Source organism: Cupressus sempervirens, chromosome 11, assembly GCF_028749045.1.
Source record: "Cupressus sempervirens isolate cs-2001-9-10 chromosome 11, ASM2874904v1, whole genome shotgun sequence".
Taxonomy (NCBI): domain Eukaryota; kingdom Viridiplantae; phylum Streptophyta; class Pinopsida; order Cupressales; family Cupressaceae; genus Cupressus; species Cupressus sempervirens.
In genome coordinates, this window is record NC_143128.1 from 75,911,052 (window position 1) to 75,916,055 (window position 5,004).

General features: G+C 37.8%; 1 long non-coding RNA gene across 1 annotated transcript; it reads left to right on the forward strand.

Moving 5' to 3' along the window:
- Positions 1–1,377: 1,377 nt before the first annotated feature.
- On the forward strand, positions 1,378–4,788 carry LOC149528312 (uncharacterized). The gene is made up of 2 exons (XR_016358553.1): positions 1,378–2,516; positions 2,634–4,788. It is a non-coding gene; the product is annotated as an uncharacterized LOC149528312 (long non-coding RNA).
- The last annotated feature ends 216 nt before the right edge of the window (positions 4,789–5,004 follow it).

Genomic DNA, 5,004 nt, shown 5'->3' on the forward strand with positions numbered 1-5,004 from the left:
TCTGTCGACTTAGCTGAAGCTGCAGTTGAATGTTTACTTTTGTATTTGTTGATAGTTGATGCTGTGTCGTTTTCAAAGCAACATTCCTCTAATTGTTTATTTGCTATTATTTTCTAATCAATTGTCTCAGAATTTACAATATTCAAGCCGTGCTTCATACAATGCAGTTGAAGTTTTTCAGCTGCTTCAAAAGCTATCCATGCAATGCTTTTTCTATATTTAGTGGTTAAGCCTCTGACAGTGCATATTTCCCCTTCATATCTTTCTATACATATTTCCCCGGTTTGAAGCCAGCAAGTAGATAATTTTTGTATACTGCAACCTTCGCCAAACCCTATTGGTATGCTGCAACGAAGAATTGACATTTTTGCACAATACTTTGTAGTCATTTATTAATATACATGGTAAAAAGAAAGGGCTGGGCTCCTTACAAGACAGAAGACCCAAATTATAATATAGACATATAGAGTATTGAGAAATGATAGACGCACTATTCACTTTTATACAATGATCAATAAGTCCATCACAAGCTTTAAGCAAACAAATTTTGGGCATCCACGGATCACCAAGCTTCAGTCCATTATTCATCATCTCAACTGAGATTATTAGGATGTTGTCCAATTTTAATTGTGTCTCTGATTTTCTTTTATCCATAGAGTTCCTTTCTTGACAAAATATTTCTTTTATCAATAAAAACAATTATGGGAAGACTTATAAGCATGTTTTGCCAGAGACGAGCTCTTTAATTTTTTCTCGGTGGGTTTCAGATCTATGTTCGTTGAATCTTTGTTGTAAAAAATATTTCCATCTCCCGAATATAAGATTAGCCACACATACAATCAAATTGATAGGTGACATAACTCAACTTTGACTCAATGTCTAAAGTGGATTTAATCACGCTTCTAATTTTATTCTATTTTATGATACTGTCACTGTATGCCTATTCAAAATTCTTTTCAGTATAGAAGGGATCTTTATCAAGGATATAGAAGGGATCTTTATCAAGGATATGTTTCTATCAAAGGGGTTGGAGGAGAGTTCTATCTAAAGGTATCTACCTTCATAAATAAAGGAGATATTCGAATAAAGACATCAATAATAAAAAGGGGAAGTAGATCAAGAATGCACACCTTCCCAATTTCTAGGAGAGTAGGTTCTTGATCAAGGATTGCACATCTTAAAAGATATATGTTTTTTTATCAAAAAAGATATCCTAACCAAGGATATACACCTCTAAATAGGGATAAGATCATCATGAAAGACGAACAACAGAAAGGGAAACTAATTAGATAAGAGACATGACTCATCAAAGTGAACTTAAGAAAGAAATAAAAGAATCATGAAAGAAGCTAAAATGGAAAACAAAAACCCACTGAAAAAAAATTAGAAATGTGCAGGGAGGATCTATATTTGCAGATGTAAAAGTCAAATATCTTGGATTCTGAAAGGCAACGACTTTATTTGCATCAAGAAGCACATGATCTTCATCATTGTATTTGTGATCATAATACCTGAACTTCACCCGAGCTCCCCATGATAGAACTAGATAACCCAACAGAAACACCTAAATTTCCATTCTATAGATACCGAAATCATCAACCAGACCTGAGCTTGTGTATCATGCAATCAATGGAATTTCTTTTTGAGGAAACCTCAAAAAGAAAACCTACGATTGAATGGAAGAAATGGGATGATTGGTTTGGGGCATGTCTCCACTACTAACCAGACAAGAACAAAATACTCCTCTTTTACTTCTGCATTTATTCAATTGAAACTATTTTTTAACACAGACATGTAGCAAATGGTTACCATAGTTAATAAAGGCAAGTGTAGTTTCCAATGAGTGTACACGTTTAAGTAGCATGCAAAAAATAAAAATCCCTAATAGCCAACTGTAACAATCCCCAAAAATCTCAAAGAGCTTGATTTTCGAGGCCCTGTTCTCTCTATTGAAGCTCTTTGTTCTGCTCAAGGTTCATATATTTACGCCGAAGGCGTACCTTTTCTCAACAATCTCAGATCACTTTTCCCGTCAACGGTTGCAGATGCATCTTAGGCGTGCAAGATAATGGCGGCAATTATGTCTGTCCATTCCCTCCAACCTCCTTGGTCGGCTGGTGTGCCGAGAAACACCTCTGTGGCAGCCCTTCTATGTCGTTCCCCCACTGCACATACGCAGGCCACGGTGCTGCTCCCTGGGCCATGGAGGGCTTTGTGAGATTGGGATGCGAGGAAGATTTTGCCATGGGCGCACCAGGCAAGGCTCTGCTTGTTGGGCCACATAGGGGCTTACTTTATGCCGTTGAGAATAGAGGTTTTATCGTTCTCGCGCTAGGTGAAAATGGCTCCTGCCACCGAGCTGGTTGCCGCTTACGATTGCCGCCCTACCCTGCTATATAAAGGATGCCATCGATTGTTGCTCAACATTTTCCCACTCATTGTTTGCTTCCTCTTTACATGCTTATGGCTTAGCAGCTGGTTTTAGCTGGAACACCTTCACCCAAATGGAATTGTAGGTATGTGTCGATTTGTTGTACAGATTTGTTTACGTCCTTACATGTTTTTGGTTTCGAATGTGATCTTTCCAGCCTCAGCTGAATCCGTGTTGATGCATTTTCAATTGCTGTGAGTAGATTTTATCGTGGAAGCTTTTCTTGCAAGGGTTTGGGCATTGAATTGTACCAATCTACCAGCTGTTGATGGAAAATTGGTGTGTACTTAAGATGATTTAAGATGCATGCACTGAGGACTTTGAGAAGATGATGTTTTTAGGGACAACAGAGGTAATGCTGAATAAATTATACAGGATATCATAGGAGTTATGAGTTATTACCGTGTGAGTGCCATGTTGGAATTATGGTGTTCTGGATGTGTGCGTCTATGTTTATTGAGCCAAAAATATATGCATATCTTCTTCCATGAATCGTGATCTTTAACAATGGCCTGCCTTCAAAGCCCGTATAAAAATTATGCGTTGCCTGATTTATTGTAGGCTTTAGAATATGGTGAGGGTTCATAACTTAACAACCCTTCTTTGTGTTTCTCCATCTTATGGCTGCGACATTTTTAATGCCTTGGGCAGTTGCTATATGCAGAGGACCTGTGATTTGGCAACATGCCATACAGGGCTCTTCTCAACTTAGTACACTATTGGATTGATTCTCCGTGGATCTTCATGTCGTTTTAGAGAGTCTGTCTTAGGGTTTTCAAAATGGTCTCTGAAAATGCATGAGATGTGCAAGGTCATCCCATTCTGATGGAAAAAACTACATTTACACTCACAAACATGGAATGTATTTAAACCACCACCAAGACCAAGACTTACATGCATCTGCTTTCCAATCTCGTATGAGTGGAAGCCGTGACAGTGGGAATAAGGATGGTGGGGTTCTTACTTAAAATGGGTCCCAACAGACGGTTGTTACGATCTGTCAAAACCTAAAGATAGAATAATCTCTGTGGAGTCTCTCACATGTTTTATCTGCATTTGGGGAGTCTTGTTATAAAGCTGGATGGAACAACTAGTTCCATTACGACATCTAATAGCGACTTATAGTGTTTCAGGGTTTTGCCTGATGCTTTCTATCCTTAGTCACAATGGACTTTATCAACAGGTCCTACTGGAGTGAGGAGCCATTTCAAACTGTCACATGTCAACTGCAACTGGTTAGTTGGCTCTTTCATGGTGTTAATTTAAAGATGAATTTGTGATGTGAAATACCAAATTTATTTCTAGTGATTTTAGCAAGGGTTTATTAAAACTTGACCACTAAGAACTGCAGCATACTTATCATCTGGATTCTGAAGTATAAAATCTGAAGTTATTTCGATAAACAATGTTCTAGACATAAAACTTGGATGCTGAGGTATTAAACACGGCTGCCTTCTTCCACAATAGCTCTGCTTCATGTTACCTTGTCTCTGGCCCCTTGAACTCCTTGAAAGCTATGTCAAACCAGACGTAGATGGCTATATCAAGGTTTAGAGTAACATGCCACCAAACCAGGCTTCAGCCTCCACTTCTTTGAGTGATGGCATCATAGCAGTGATAACAATAGGCTTAGTAACAGTAGCTCTCTTCTTGTGCCTGATCAGCACTGTAACCATTCCATCCATGAAAAAGAAAAGTCATTAAAAATGACATGTGTGAGCAGGAGATTGATCCCACAGAAGTAGAAGAGGAAGCATTCTTGAAAACCCTTCCAGGCCTTCCCCCAAGATTCACATATCATGAACTTGAGTAAGCCACTGATAACCGAAGCAGAATTCTTGCAACAGGGGGAATTCGGGTCAGTATATGAAGGCATTCTTAAATATAATAGCAAAGTGGATATACGGAATTCAGAGTTGAAGCTGCAACAATTGGCAGCATAAGACATTTGAATCTGTTAAGACTCAGAGGAACAGCATTCAAATTGAAATGTGGAGCATTGCTTATTGTGGTGATGATGGTGCTGATTGGCATTGATCATATGGATTATCTACCACACATATTTTCATCTGTGTTGTGAAAGAATGACAATGAGGGATTTTGTTCGCAGGCATGTTGTCTTGATGTCCAAGAACAATTCTCTTCTTCAATGATTTGCAGCGCAGATTTTTTTGGGGAAGTTATTTTTTCACATCCATCATTGTAGTAAACAAATTTCATTTTTTAGATCATCGCTCATATATTGTTGATTTTTCATACTATTCACATACTTTCATTGTGTTAGTATTGGTTTTAACTACGGTGCTTCGAAAATCATTGTTATGGATCTCAGAATTCACAAAGCTATTGTTACTTTCTTTTCTGTGTTTTAGGTGTGTTATAGTGTAGGGACTTTAAAATTATATGTCGGTTTGCTCTGTTTTTTTTCTAATTGGCTAATTTTGTTGCACAGTTTCAATATTGTTACTATTTATTATTATACAATTTTTAATCAGATTAGTCCTGTATAGTACTATACTTGCTCTATGTTATTGTGACCCTTCGGCTGCAACCTTCCAAGATCAGTTTACTTT